The following is a 16,268-nucleotide window of genomic DNA, read 5'->3' as shown; positions in this document are numbered from 1 at the left end:
AAGTTCACCACACCAGAAACTCGCATTGAATCCATAGGAATTGAAATTGTTTTTATTCTAATGGAGAAGCCAAGAAGGAAACTTGTTTTTCCTCAAAGGGAAGAGAGTGCTAAAGATTTTCACAGATTTTATCCTCAGCCTGCGGTATTTAATATTTATTTGTTCATTTTGCATCAAGTGGGTGCTTGTTGCATACGGTGTTTGTTAATTAATAAAAATTTCACTCATAGCACTATTTTTATTAGAATTTCTTATTACATATTGCATCCTGATTCTCCATGAAGAAACTTAAACTCATGAAATTCCGAATTAGAATTTTGTAAAACAAAAAAAGAATGTACTTGAGCTTACTAGACCAGCTTCAAAGGCATCTCAGCAAGTCTGAAGAGCAAAAGACATTAATTTACGAGCAGTACAACACCTTCTTCGCCATTAAACTTTAGCAAAGAGGCTGCCTGAATTACTACTCGAAACTAAATTTCGCTAACAATTAGATTAATATTCAAAATACTTTTAAAATAAATAAATAAAACATAAACAAAAACCTTAACTAAATCGAGTATCGAAAATTCGACACATGAACTAGAATACCCAAAAACAAAAACGTACTAATGATAAAACAAAGATCGGCAGGCAACTCTTATTATCAGAAGAAAGGCTTAGAAAAATGTATCAGCCAAATCGAAGAAATTCGCTAGATCTAAAAAAAGTCATAGCGAATATGGATGACAAGGTTGAAAGTTTAATTTAGGGACTATATTCATCTCTATGGCACGGTTTTTTGTTAGCCAAAGAGCCAAACTCAAGCCCCATATACAATTATAAAATTGCCATTGAACCAAAAAAAAAAAAAGGATCAGAGGAACAAAACTTGTGAAACCAATGTATAGTTAGAGGTGAGAAACCCTAACAGCGAGTTCAAAGGTTACTCTGCCCCAATTTTCTGTCAGGCTGAAAGAGAAGCGAAGAGAAACCCTAGGACGAGTTTAATGTATTTGTGAACCTCAGCTTTTTAGGCATATATATACATGAGTGAGACAACCTAGTAGCCTTCATCTCAACTCATATTCACGACTTTACCCAACATAGTAATACTATTTATTTTTTTTGGGCCATTGTATGCCCATTGGGCCTGTAGGGTTAGAGAATGAATCTCTTGTTTATATGCCCGATTGAGTGGGCCTATACGATAATTTTCGATAGAGCTTTGTATAACAATCCATCATATATCACTTTTTCACATTATTTTTCTCTCTAAAAAAATAATAATGAAGATAAAACCTGATATGCACTTGTTGGAGTATTTTTATTAAAATTATTATATATTATTTTTAATCCTAATTAAATGGTAATTTAAGAAAGAAAAAAAAAATCAATTTTTAATTGATGGACTTTTTGTTTTCTTACCTATTTTTAAACTAAAATTCAAACTCACGCTCTGTTTGTTTCAACAATTATGTTTTCTAGAAAATGAGCCATTTTTCAAGAAACATTTTCTATAAAATTATCTCATTTTCTAATATTTGGTAGCAATTTTAAATAAGTTGAAAAACAACCTTCTAACTTCCCTTATTTAACTTAATATGAGATAGAGTTGTTTTCCAAAAAAAATTAATGGAAAATAATCTGCTAAAATAAGCCATACTTTTTATATTGACCAAATATAGTTTTCCTTTGACTCATCTTTTTTTATGCTATCAAACACTACAAAATAATGAAAATTATCTTTACACAAGGTTTTCTATTGAAACAAACGGAGCATCAATATTATTTCCAGCGTCATTTATGATTTGAATGTTGGCAATGTCATTAGTGACTTTATAATCTTTTCTTATCAAACATATTTCTGGGTTTGGCTTACCTCTAGTACATTTTTAATTGAAATTTCTTTTTATTATAATGAGAAACTGCCACATCATCCACTAACTAAATAAAATGTGAAGGTTAAAATCCATTACCATTTGCCTTGTATATTTAAAACAAAATAACATATCCAGTTAAAAAAAGCACTAGAAGCCAGCCATACCCTTTCTTGTTTATAATCTTTCCTTATCAAACATGTGCTCTTGTCCAACGTGCTCTATATTAGAATTTGGTTTTAATGCTACCTAAGACTGACTATATATTAGAGAATTTGTTTCCAAATTAGTTCCTTGGGTGAATAACGCTACTAATATGGTGACATTTACTGTAGTTGATTATGAATCGTTGTATATCAAGTATGATTTATGTTCTTAAGGTTTAGTCTAAATTTCTATGTATGGGTTCCTGCTTTGGATAGAGCCCAAGCCCAATAGTCTGAGACGATCTTGGACCTCCAAATGATAGTGTAAATAGTTGGTGGACTGGTCTTAACTCACCGCGGAAGGATAGTGTGTATATATTGGCTAAACAAATAACTAAAGAATAGCAAGGGAACTAAAAGAGTGCAAATAAATAACATCAGGGATGATCAAAATTATATCAAGTATTTGAACACATTGAGTCCTACTTTGCTGAGATATATCACAAGGTTCAATAAAGTTCAAAAATCACAGACTTAGATAGCTATCTTTAGGCTTCTAAGACTTGTGAAGTTTGAATTCCTTTGAATCTAAGTGTATCTTTAAGTATTTTCTGCAAGATCCTTCGCAATTCCTCACTCTTCACTATATTTCAAGCTCACAACTCTCGTTTTAATATCTTTTCTAGTATCTGAGTGCTTCTTCCTAAATGCATTTTGGCAAGAGCTTCACCCCCTTTTATAGTACCATTTCTAGGGTTTTTTCCATGCTATTAATCCATTCTCTTAGTGCTTTAGGTATCAGAACCAATGTTATGTCTATAACATTGGTGGCTAGTTCTTTCCTCTTTCTACTATTATTTCCCTTTTTGAGATTTTGCAACCCAAAAGTCCCCAGCTGACCTTCCTCTTATGAGAGATCTTGTTTGAGTAATCCTAGACGCTCTTCCCAAGTCAAGACTTTTTATCTTTTTTCTCAAGATCTTTAAAAAGACATCTCAAAGCTTTGGCTACTTCACACTTTGTCCATTTTCTTTAAATGAGCAGATTCCTCATTGCTAATGATGAAAGGCAAAAAGGCTCTCATCCACCTTCCTTCTTAGTTCCCCTTTCCTGCTTTACCCGATCTACTAGGCTCCTTCATTAAATGCTAACTTCCAAGCCACCATTTGTTCCCAAAACTTTCTCTGAATTGTGGGTGACTAATGAGACATGACCTCCTTCAGTTCTTGTGTCCATGGGCATGCCACCCTAAGCTATCCAAATCCCAGCTAGTTTTTCCCTAGCATTTCTCGAGGATCCCCCCTAACTCTAGTGGATCCTATGTAACTTGACCTAGCTCCTTCCTGCCTCCCTTTTGGGCTTCCATGGGTATCACCTCTTGCTTAAGCTCATGACCCATGCTTCCCTTTATGCCTCTTTTTTCTTCTTAAGGTCTGATACTTTATTCTTTTCTCTCTATGGGCCGGGCTCCTCCCTTCTTCATTTTTTGAGGGCCAAGCCTTTCTTCTTCATGAGTGTGTGGGCCTTTTTTGCAATGTCAGGCTGGGCCGCCTACTGCTATACTGGGCCCAAAATTTTCTTCTGAGTTGGAGAGTTGGGACCGGTTCGAGAAAAAACCTTCTTGGTCCGGCTTATGCACAAACAATGCCTTTTGGTAATCAAATCTTTACAACAAATAGAACTGTCACGTTAGCTACAACAGGCAGATATGATAAAGAGGACAGGAAAATAATAAAGATTTAAGCAACATAGTCAGTGGGCCTTAATGAAAGGTGGCCGCTTTACAATATAATATCTGAATAATAAATGTCAGATGAGAGTCAAGAGCGTATTAAGTAAATAAACGTTAGCCTGCCGCGATGGGCTGTTTCACAGAGCTCATGTCAGGAAAGGGAACCACTCCCTCAACGCAACTAATTTCTCTGATGGGAAATTAGCTGCTTTGAAGGAACGGGCCTAAGTGAAATTAGCTGCTTTAATAAATATGTCTCATTTAATGAGTTAACTATAAGTGCACAATTGCACCTGGACCCAAAAACACACATGGGCTCAGGCCCAATGAGCCTTAGAGAATTAAATTTGTAGAGTGTGGGTTCGCAACCTAGTTTAGTAGTGCTCGAAGCTTGATGAACAGGCTAGAGTGTTACAGTACTTACAAACAATGGATAAATAGGGCAAAATGAACCTCCTCGGACGTAGGCTGAGGACAACTTGTATATTATTTCTCTTTTTCCTTTTAAAGGTTACAATCCTTAGTCTTTCTCTAGTTCTTTTTTCTTTACAAAAAGGCCTCTCCCCTCTCTTCTACCCCCTTCTCTCCTTAAATACTTACTTTCCTTCTCCTTTTATCCACGTGTCACCCAAAATCCCCTTCCACCACCTTCTTGAAATCTTTAAATACTAGCTAGAAGGCTGAATTCTACTGTTCAGGGGTCACTACCCCATTAATGCGGTCAGGGAGGTAGGTGCAGGGTCTTTAATGTGGAGGCAGCAGCCTTTTTCTAAGATATTTCTCTTACACCGCCATGTTTAGAGGGTATTTGGATCCCCTCTTTAACCTACAGTCTTTCCAGAACTCTGCCTTGATCTTTCTAGTGAACCTCCAAGTAATCACGGGTCTGTCCGAGGAGGGACTCTTCCTCGAATGAATCCTTGGGCCCTCGGCTTTTAAGCCAACTCGCAGCCTTAAAAGCCTTTAGTTAAGAACGAACTAGCGCCCATTGATAAAGCCCAAGGCCCAAATACCCACTTAGGTTCTTTCACTCCCCACAACAGCCCCTAAAAACTTTATTTTTCCCTATCCGAGGAGGAAATTGGAGTTTTGATCCGACCAAAACTTCCCCCACATGTTTCGTACCTCACCACGTGTGTGGAAATCGTTTCGTTTCCCAGAAAATGCCGTCTGGTGCTTCAAATTTCAAAACGCGCGCATTTATGACCGCAAGTTACACCTTGTTTCCCACGTTCAATGGTGAGATGAACATCCAACGGTCCGTATTGCCCCCTGAAAATTTGGCGAGATGAATCCAATTTCGAGGCCGCTTCTCGCACGTCATAACGCTTTGGAAATATGCGCCATCATTTATTTCTTCAGAACTTAATCATATCAAAACATCAGTCGTTGCCTTTTCTCTCAAGAAATCCGTGGAAACTCGCATAACTACGAACTCGTAAGTTCCTACTTTTTCTTTTACTCCTTTCTCCTCGGATTCTATCCTCGGCTCCCTTCTTAACCACTTTCCTTCTTAAAACTTGCCATTTCCTTTCTCATAGATGGGTAGGTTTAAGTGTTTAGTTGACACTGCCGCTGGGATGGAAGGTTTTAGGGCCAAATACCAGATTCCCAACGACGTAGTCTTGAAATACTGTCCGGCGGAAGCCGTAGGTGGTTCTAGGAATACGAAAGAGGTCATCATCCTTATGGTTGCCTTCATAGAAGGTGGGATGACCCTCCTTATGAGAAGCGTAACTAGGGAATATCTTTGCAACCACCGGTTGTGCCCTGACCAGTGCGCACCCAATGTATTTAGGGTCTTAGGAAGTGTCGACGCCCTAAATGAGCAGATGGGCTTGAACCTCACTTGGCATGACATTGTCTTCATGTACGAATGCCACAAACTTAGGAACGTAGGCTATTACATTAAATCCCGGTCTAGTGTAGTTAGGTTAATTTCTTGTTTGCCCAAGTCCAATAAAGGCATGAAGGACGACTACCTCATCGCCTCAGGTAACTGGCACAACGGCCCACACTGCCCAGTCGTATGGGGAGATCTAGGTTTGACTCCTTAGGATCTAATTTCCCAACCCCGTAATTCCATCTAAAAATCCTTAAATGCTTATTTACTTTCACAAACTGTCTAACCCGATTTGTTATATGCATTACTAATTTGACCATATTTGCCTTTTTGGGTGTCTTTTTCCACAGACAAACAACTCGTGCGCCCACGCTTGAGCCATTGCAACGTCGCTGACCTGAACTGCGTGCTGCGCTCAGAAGTTTTCGTGAGTGAAGACTTGCAGCTTAGAGCGGCTCACCTAATACTAGGGTACAACCCAATATCCTCGGACTTCCAGGAGATAGAGAACGCGATTATCGCGGGAGATAGGAGGCGCAAGAGAATAAACGTAGCAAGACCGAACTTTCTTGCTGACTACGACATCCCTGACGACCTCAACACCATTCTGTACACGCGTCCCATTACGGCGATCCCTCTCTCAACGCACTCTCAAGCAACTGCTGTCCCGGAGGAGCAAGTGTCCTCTTCGCACACGTTGGACGACGAGATAGACAAGTTTCAACTCGAGGACGTCAAAAGACCCCGAGGAAACCAGTTCGTCGTGCTTTCTGACGAGGAAGAAGAGCCCGCCGAGGCCTCCAGAGTTGCAGGGCTAGTAGTTGCCCATCCTGAAGACGATTCCGAGGAGGAAGAAATGGACGCACTTCAAGGCCTTATGACCAAGAGAGGCGAGAGAGTCGCCCAGAGAAGAGCGGGAGGGTCCCAAGTTCCTCCGTCTTTGCCACCACCCCCTCCTCCAGCCGATCCTAAACCCCCAGTCGTGGAGCCCAAGAAGAAAAGGAAGGGGGAGGCCGAGGAGGCTGGTGGCGAGAAGCAGAAAAAGCCAAGGCAGCAACCACAACAAGCTCAGCAGCAGAAACTAAACAAGGGCAAGGGACGTGCTCGTTCAGTTGAAAGTGGGGAGATTAGGGATATGGCTGAAGTGCGCTGAGCACCGGCTACCTGGTCTCCTGACTTGAGATTGGACGGCGTACCAATCTCTTGCCAGTCCAGCATTAGGGCATTCCAACAAGGCCACACCCACCACCTGGCCGAGGCGTTGGAACGTCCCCTTCTGCTGCCCAAGGATATGGATGCCTTGGAAAAAATGAGCCAGCCTCAGCTATTCCTTTCTTTGAAAAGGGAATTGGCCCTCGTAAGTTTCACCTATGAATATTTTATTTTCATAATATCAGATTATTAGTAAGTATTTTTATGCATCTAACTCCCTGATACTTTGTCACAGGCCATTCAAGAGGTCTTTGCTGCCGAGAAATTTGTGGAAGATGCTCGGAAGAAGGCCGGAATGGAGCAGGAGATTCGGCAGGAGACTGAGAAGTCCCTAGGCCAGGCCCTAGCAGAAAACGAGAGACTCTCCTCTCAGTTGGCCAATTTAAAAAGAGAAAGAGACGACGTCGAGGCCAATCTGAGAACAATGAGGACTCAAGTGGAAAGGCAACGCAAGCTTCTTCATCAAAAGGATAATGAGCTCTCCCAAGCCCATAAAGAACGCTCAAACTTGGAGAAGGAACTTGCGTGAATGAAGGAGGAAGCTCGCACCTTCAAGCATTCTCTGGAGGACGCGAAGCAGGCAAGTTACAAGGAAGGGGTAGCTGCAACGGAAGAACAGCTGACAAAGGCTTTCGAAGCCTTGTGCAGGGAATACTGTCAGCAGGTCTGAGGGGAAGCCCTAAACGTGGCAGGGGTTCTTTCAGCTTCCGAGCTGAGGAAGTCCGAGAATATTTGGCTTCCCCTAGACATACAGGAGATAGAAGAGGCTCCTGCTGTTGCTCCTGCCCCTGAAGCTGCTCCTCCTGCTCTTCCTCCTGTGATCCCAAAGCTCATTCCAGATCCTACAGAACCTTCAGGTTCTAATAAAGAGAAGGAAGGGAGCGGGGGTGCCGAGAAGGGCCTAAGCCAAAGTGCGGAGCCTACCATTCCTCCAACCACTACAACAGACAAAGGAAAAAAAGTCCTGTCTGCCTTTGAATTGGAATTAAAAAGCACCGAGGCAAGCAGTACTTCTCAGCAAGACCCCCCTCCAAAAGCTTAGGGCCGAGCTTAGGGCTTCTTTTTCTCTGTACTTGAAATTTTCCATGTAATGATGTATATTGACATAATTAATGAAAGACAATTTTATTTGATTTTCATCTGAGTTGTGTTTATTTCATCTTTTCATCTTTATGCTTACCATAAAAGTTCTCATTAGCACACAGCGAAAAGAAAGAATGAGATAAATAAGTCCATTTTCAACAGTTTGAACAATTAAAATTTTAAACAGCAATACACATACTTTCCTTGTGAATTAAAGTGTAGGGTCCGAGGACCCTACCTTATCAAATTTCTGCCTGATACTTAAAGAGATATAACTTAAGACTCAATTTGACCACGGTTCTATTTGACAAAAAATCAAACATCAATCTTAACAAGGTATTTGGTCCGAGGACCTTACAAAATCAAGTTTCTATTTGACATTTAGTATTATATATCAATTTCCACAAGGTATGTGGTCTGAGGACCACGCAATACCAAGTTTCTGTTTGATACTTCAAAACAGTAACTTAAGATGTTAATTTCTCCAAAGTAGAAGGTCCGAGGACCCGGCATAACTAAGGTTCTGTTTAACAAATAATAAGATATCAATTTCCACTACGTATGTAATCCGAGGGCCGTTCATAACCAAGTTTCTGTTTGATACTTAGTAATAGTAACTTAAGATGTTAATTTCCCCAAAGTAGAAGATCCGAGGATCCGACATAACTAAGGTTCTGTTTAACAAATAATAAGATATCAATTTCCACTAAGTATATAGTCCGAGGACCGTGCATAACCAAGTTTCTGTTTGATACTTAGTAATAGTAACTTAAGATGTTAATTTCCCCAATGTAGAAGGTCCGAGGACCCGACATAACTAAGGTTCTGTTTAACAAATAATAAGATATCAATTTCCACTAGGTATGTAGTCCGAGGACCGTGCATAACCAAGTTTCTGTTTGATACTTAGTAATAGTAACTTAAGATGTTAATTTTCCCAAAGTAGAAGGTCCGAGGACCCGGCATAACTAAGGTTCTGTTTAACAAATAATAAGATATCAATTTCCACTAGGTATGTAGTCCGAGGACCGTGCATAACCAAGTTTCTGTTTGATACTTAGTAATAGTAACTTAAGATGTTAATTTCTCCAAAGTAGAAGGTCCGAGGACCCGACATAACTAAGGTTCTGTTTAATATATAATAAGATATCAATTTCCACTAGGTATGTAGTCCGAGGACCGCGCAATACCAAGTTTCTGTTTGACATTACAAGAGTTGTAATTGATAAGTCCATATACATTTATAAGTTAAACCACAGATGAAAAAAGTGTCTTTTATTAATAATAATACCTTCGAAGGTTGTTTTCATTCCATGGACGTTGTACAACTTTTTCATCTAAATCAGCTAGTCGATATGACCCTATGCCTGCTACGGAAATAATCCGATATGGTCCTTCCTAGTTCGGTCCTAATTTTCCCCAAGCTGGGTTTCTTGCAGTACCCACAACTTTTCTCAGAACCAGATCCCCAGGCGCTAGTGGCCTGAGCTTCACATGGGCATCATACCCTCATTTAAGCTTCTGCTGATAATAAGCCATTTGGACCATAGTTGTCTCTCGCCGTTCCTCCACTAGATCTAGGCTCTTCTCCAGGATGCCATTGTTATTTTCTAGGCTAAAAGTACTCGTCCTTAGTGTGGGGAAACCAGACTCTAAAGGGATCACTGCCTCGGCCCCATAAGTCATAAACTCTAAACCGAGGATGTCGCTAAGGTAGCCAAGGAGTCTGCATGTGTATTTCCACTTCTAGAAACGTGAGATAGGATAAAGGAATCGAAGCTAGATTGTAAATGTTTGACTTGGGCCAAGTATTCTTGCATTCTTGGGTCCCTAGCCTCCATGGTCCCCGTTACCTGGACGACCACTAGTTGAGAATCCGAGCGCATATGAACTCCCTTTCCATCCATCTTATACACCATGTTCATGCCGACCAGGACTGCTTCGTACTCGGCCTCATTATTGGTAGCTGAGAACGCCAACCTCAGAGATTTTTCAAAGATAATTCCCTCGGGGGATACTAGGACAAGTCCGATACCAGACCCTTTCTGGTTAACGGCCCCATCAACATACACCTCCCAAGTCGGGGGTCCTATGCCCGTGATCACGCCCACTGATTTTTCATCCATGTGTGATTCCTTTACAGCTTCTTCCAACAATGGTTCCGTGAACTCCGCCATCAAATCCGCAAGAACCTGGCCCTTTATTGAGGTGCGCGACATGTATTTGATGTCAAAAGCTCCTAAAATAGTTCCCCATTTAGCCACCCTTCTAGAGTAGTCAGCGCTACGCAAAACTGACTTGAGAGGCAGCTGGGTCAGAACTACAACGGTGTGGGACTGGAAATAATGAGAAAGCCTCCGCGTGGCATGAACTATGGCTAAGAGTGCTTTCTCCAAAAGCAAGTAACGCACCTCGGCATCATTCAGAGTTTTACTGACGTAGTAGACCGATCTTTGCACCCCACCGTCGTCCCTTATGAGGACCAGGCTGACCGCATGGACGGCCACGGCCAGATACGCAAAGAGGATCTCATCCACTTCAGGCCGAGACATAATGGGTGGCCGGGAAAGATATTCCTTAAGTTGTTGGAAGGCTACAACGCACTCCTTGGACCATTGGAACCCCCTCCACTTATTCAAAAGTTGGATGAAAGGCTTGCATCGATCAGCTGACCAAGAGATGAACCTGCTAAGAGCAGCGATCATTCCGGTCAATTTTTGAACTTCTTTCGAATTCCGAGGTGGCTGTAGGGTTTGAATAGCTCTGACTTGTGCCGGATTCACTTCTATCCCTCTATGAGTAACCATATAACCCAAGAACTTCCCAAAACTCACACCAAATGAACACTTCGAGGCATTAAGACACAACTTGTACTTTCTAAGTACCTGAAAAGTGTCGTCCAAATCTTTCACGTGTGCAGATATCGTCCTACTCTTCACTACCATGTCATCCACGTATATCTCAATGGTCTTTCCAAGCTGCAACTCAAACATTCTAGTCATCATCCTCTGGTAAGTAGCCCTAGCATTTTTCAATCCAAACGGCATCACTTTATAGTGATAATTCCCTGTCGGAGTAATAAAGGCAGTTTTCTCCTGATCTTTTGCCGCCAGTTTAATTTGGTGATAACCCTAGAAGGCGTCCAAAAAACTCATCCGAGGATGTCCAATGGTGGCGTCCACTAGTTGGTCGATGCGCGGCATCGGGAACGAGTCCTTTGGGCAGGCTTTGTTTAAATCTGTGAAGTCCACACATACCCGCCATTTTCCATTTTTCTTTTTGACCACAACTGTGTGCGCCAGCCACTCCGGATAGAAAACTTCCTTGATAGCCCCAGCCCTCCTGAGCTTGAGCACCTCTTCCTTAACGGCTTCGGAATGCTCCTTGGAAGAACACCGAGGGGGCTGCCTTCTAGGAGGAATAGGGGGATTGACGTTCAAATGATGACAAATAAAGCTTGGGTCCACCCCCGGAGCCTCATAGGGGTCCTAGGCAAAAACATCGACGTTGTTCTTTAGAAACTCCACCAATTCCATCTTCTTTTGGTGTGGCAAACATGCCCCAACCTGAAAGAACCTTTCGGGATCATCCGATATCAGAAACTTCTCCAAGTCTTCGCATATGGCTTCCTCTGCTGCCACCACATCGGGCGCATCCAGAGTCATTAATTGCTATGAGTCTTTCACAGCCGAGAGCGAGGATTATGCTTCAGTTTGATGCAGCACTGCGGTCGATATGCATTGCCTGGCCACCAGTTGGTTGCCGAGAATCTCTTCAATGTACTCCCCTGAAGGGAACTTAACCTTGACATGCAAGGTGGAGGAAACAGCCCCCAAAGCGTGCAGCCAAGGCCGGGCAAGGATGGCTGTGTATGAGGAATATGCATCGACCACAATAAAATCCACCTCGACCGTCTCAGAGCCAGATTGCACAGGCAACCGGATCTGTCCCTTCGGTATAACGGCCTTTCCCTTAAAACTTATCAACGGCGAGTCGTAAGGGGTGAGGTCCTCCAACTTCAACTTCAGCCCTTTAAATAAGTCAGGGTACATGATATCCGCGCCGTTGCCTTGATCAATCATTACCCTTCTTACATCATAATTCCCTATCCTAAGAGTAACTACTAGGGCGTCGTCATGGGGTTGGATGGTCCCAACCTTATCTTCCTCTGAAAATCCCAAGATGGGCACATTCAGCTTCAATCTCTTCAGCTTGGAGCCCCCCTCCTCAGCTTGGGAGTGCGAAACTGCCATCACCCTAGTGGGACATAAGCCAGTTCTGCTAGGCGCAGCGAAGATAACGTTGATCGTTCCCAAAGGAGGGCGAGATGAGTTATTCCTCTGATTATTCGAGCAGACTGACTGCCCTGCCCACTAGGTTGGTACAGGTGCTGCTTTAACTTTCCTTCGTTGACCAGCTGCTCCAAGTGGTTCCTGAGGGTCCGACAGTTCTCGGTAGTATGACCCACGTCTTGATGGTACTGACAAAAGAGATTCTGATTCCTCTTGGCAGGATCCCCCGCCATCTTACTGGGCCATCTGAAGTAGGGTTCCTTACGGACTTTCTCTAGTAGCTGGTGCACTGGTTCTCGGAATACAGTATTAACAGTCTGAGTTGCCGCCGAGCCAGACTGCCCGGAGTAATCTCTTCTCGGCCTATTGTTGTGATATCTGTCCAACCTGAAATCCCTTCTCTTCTGCAGGATAACCTTCGCCTTACCCTTCCCCTGCTGTTGGTCTTCCTCAACCCTCTTGTATTCGTCGATACGATCCATGAGGCGACATACACTCCGTACGGGTTTTTTGGTCAAGGACTTCCTCAAGTCATGATCAGTGGGAAGGCCCACTTTAAAAGTATTGATCGCCACCTCATCAAAATCACCATCTATCTCGTTAAACATCTCTCAATACCTGTCGGAGTATGCTTTCAACGTCTCGCCCTCTTTCATAGCCATAGACGATAGTGAGTCCAATGGTCGAGGAACTCTGCTGCACGTAATGAACCGTGACGCGAATGCTCTGGTCAGTTCTCCGAACAAACCTACAGACCTTGATTTAAGACCGTTGAACCACCTCATAGCAACAGGTCCCAAGCTAGAAGGGAAGACTTTGCACATCAGGGTCTCATTGTGAGAATGAACAGCCATTCTCTGGTTAAAGTGGCTCACATGTTCCACCGGGTCGGTCCGGCCGTTATAAATGGTGAAGGTGGGCTGGGTGAACCTCCTAGAGAGCCTCCTATTCTCAATCCTGCGTGAGAATGGCGATTTGGAGAGTTGGTGCAACGCTCGGCTCATGGCATCGTTCCCTAAGCCCCTGGAAGGGAGCTTCCTGTTCCTATGACCTGGTAGGCCATCCTCTTCGCAAGAGGATGTTTTGTTGAGGGTGACCATGACCTCGAACTGTAACTACTTCCCCGGGATTCCCCCGAAGAGGTATTGGATGAGGGTGAAGCACGCCTCCGCCTGACGTGACGCAGCTTCTTCTTAAGGTGATCAATCTCCCTCTGCATGGCTTTAGCACCATCTTCATGGGTGGTGTTGTCTCCTCCACTGTGAGTATGACTCGTTCTAGGATACTCGGTGCGAGCGCTACCCTCTCGATCCCTCCGGCGCTCAAGACGCTCGAAAAGATCCTCAGGTTGCGATCCCTGAGATTCTGAATGGTGTGAGCCTAAGCCTGCCATGATGTTAGAGTTTTTCCAATGCTAGATTCCCACAGACGACGCCAATTGTAAGTGCACAATTGCACCTGGACCCAAAAACACACGTGGGCTCAGGCCCAATGAGCCTTAGACAATTAAATTTGTAGAGTGTGGGTTCGCAACCTAGTTTAGTGGTGCTCGAAACTTGATGAACAAGCTAGAGTGTTATAGTACTTACAAACAATGGATAAATAGGGCAAAATGAACCTCCTCGGACGTAGGCCGAGGACAACTTGTATATTATTTCTCTTTTTCCTTTTAAAGGTTACAATCCTTAGTCTTTCTCTAGTTCTTTTTTCTTTACAAAAAGGCCTTTCCCCTCTCTTCTACCCCCTTCTCTCCTTAAATACTTCCTTTCCTTCTCCTTTTATCCACGTGTCACCCAAAATCCCCTTCTACCACCTTCTTGAAATCTTTAAATACTAGCTAGAAGGCTGAATTCTACTGTTCAGGGGTCACTTCTCCATTAATGCGGCCAGGGAGGTAGGTGCAGGGTCTTTAATGTGGAGGCAACAGCCTTTTTCTGAGATATTTCTCTTACACCGCCATGTCTAGAGGGTATTTGGATCTCCTCTTTAACCTACAATCTTTCCAGAACTCTGCCTTGATCTTTCTAGTGAACCTCCAAGTAATCACGGGTCTGTCCGAGGAGAGACTCTTCCTCGGATGAATCCTCGGGCCCTCGGCTTGTAAGCCAACTCGCAGCCCCAAAAGCCTTTAGTCAAGAACGAACTAGCGCCCATTGATAAAGCCCAAGGCCTAAATACTCACTTAGGTTCTTTCACTCCCCACATTAACATTAGAGTACAAATCCTAATAACAAAATATTTTAGTATTTTCTATTTGTTTTCTTCAAAAAACTATTGTTTTAATTTCAACTAACCAAACATGTTTTTAATTTCAAAAATACAAGAAAATTGTTTTTTCTTTATGTTTTTGAAAATAGAAAACAAAAATTGTTACCAAACATAATCTAAATTTTCAAACATTTTTGTAACGTGGTATTACTAATTTATTGGTCAACTTTTTTTTTTTTTGAGAAATAATTACAACATGTAGCTCGAACCCTTTCCCCCCTAGACCCCCAAGCACTTTGTACATGAAGAGGTGTTAATTTAGTTACAAGGTCTCTGACTGGTCAACTTATTTTTAGTTTTTAAAAATGTTCACAGTTTTTTTAGTTGTAATTGAACTTTTATATGACTTTTATTTACTCTATGCTTGACTGTAGATGTCATCGTAGCTCTATAGCCAACCTATTTATTTTTTCTTATAAAAAAATTTATTTCTTTTTATGATTTTTCTGCTTTTTAACTATGAAAGTGACGAGTTGGTGATGAGATTGGTAAAAACTACATAATAGGGGTGGCGTTGGCTTTGGTTCAGGGGGTTCATCCCAGAGCGGTCAATAAATATATAAATATATATATATATATATATCCCGATTCTCTTAATAATTTATTATTGCAGATAAAATTACAATTAATTTATACATTTGACCAAATCTATGAGTACATCGGCTGAATTTGAATGTATTTTTAATTTGTTATTTGTTAAGTGGGAAATGAGGGCATGGATATGTCAGTAATTGACAAATGTTAACACTAAAAGACAATTAAACAATGGATGATTCTTAAAAACAATTAGACAAGAAACGTGGGATAGGAGAGTGATTGAGTGAAGACAAAACAAATGTTAAAACAACAAAAGATTTCATAATAAAATTATAAAAACCAATAATTGTCAAAGCTTATTTGAATTGTTAAATAAAAGAAGGCAAAGAAATAAACTAATTGATAAAAATATTTTAACCAATAATAATTAAAGTTCACTAAACAACAATAATTAATATCTTTATTATATTTTTATTTTATTTCTTAATCTGAGATAAAAAGCATACTTTAGTTTGATCTAAATGTATGTGTATATAAAGCTCACTCATATAAACTTGAACTCCGACTCTTTGCCTTTGCACCCTACAAGAATTTGTACTTGTGAAGTGACTATCGTGTCAAGGGTGATTGATGATATTGTATTTAGAAGTAATAAATTATTTCTAAGATTTAATCTTAACAACTGTAATTAGTATGTTTATTATATTAACAAACAATGTACCAAATTAACTTATAGTTTATCTTTTATTTTCTTCCCAGTACTAAGAACAAATTGTTAATAAGAAAATCATGTAAACTGCAAGAGTCATCTACTACCCAAGATTTATCTTTTTATTGACCCACCTAGAAAAAAATTTATGGAGCTACCACTAAAAACTAACCATGGGTAGGTAATATAAAATATAGCTTAACTACAAGTGGGTAACTTGTAATTATTTATAGAATTTAATCAAAGAAAAACTAGCTAAATAATTAAGAGAAAGGTTGTCATGCATCCCATTACGTGATAGTTATGAAAACCATTCACTTGTATTATTTAAGTAAGCTATTTGACTCCTTAAAATATAATGTGACTATAAAGACACTTGGATGGTTTTCTTTACCGTCACGTAATGAGTTGTATAAAAAATATTTTCCAATAATTAATGAGCGTGTAGATACTTAATGAAAAAAAATAAAAATAAAAGTCACTTAATGCAATCACAGTTTTTGTGATCTAACTTTTATTATGTAGTATAACATGTGATGCGCAGTGATGTGGTATTTTCTCTTATCACATGAATGATAAACCCCACT

The 16,268-nt window shown here is 41.1% G+C and overlaps 1 non-coding gene across 1 annotated transcript; it reads right to left on the bottom strand.

Annotated features, from left to right (window-relative positions):
- Positions 1-334: 334 nt before the first annotated feature.
- On the bottom strand, positions 335-457 carry LOC142614346 (small nucleolar RNA snoR77). Its single transcript, XR_012840421.1, has one exon. It is a non-coding gene; the product is annotated as a small nucleolar RNA snoR77 (small nucleolar RNA).
- Between the last annotated feature and the right edge of the window lie 15,811 nt (positions 458-16,268).

The sequence above is a fragment of the Castanea sativa genome, chromosome 10 (genome assembly GCF_040712315.1).
Source record: "Castanea sativa cultivar Marrone di Chiusa Pesio chromosome 10, ASM4071231v1".
Taxonomy (NCBI): domain Eukaryota; kingdom Viridiplantae; phylum Streptophyta; class Magnoliopsida; order Fagales; family Fagaceae; genus Castanea; species Castanea sativa.
Note: the sequence above shows the minus strand (reverse complement) of the source record. Positions and strands in the feature narration are given on the sequence as shown.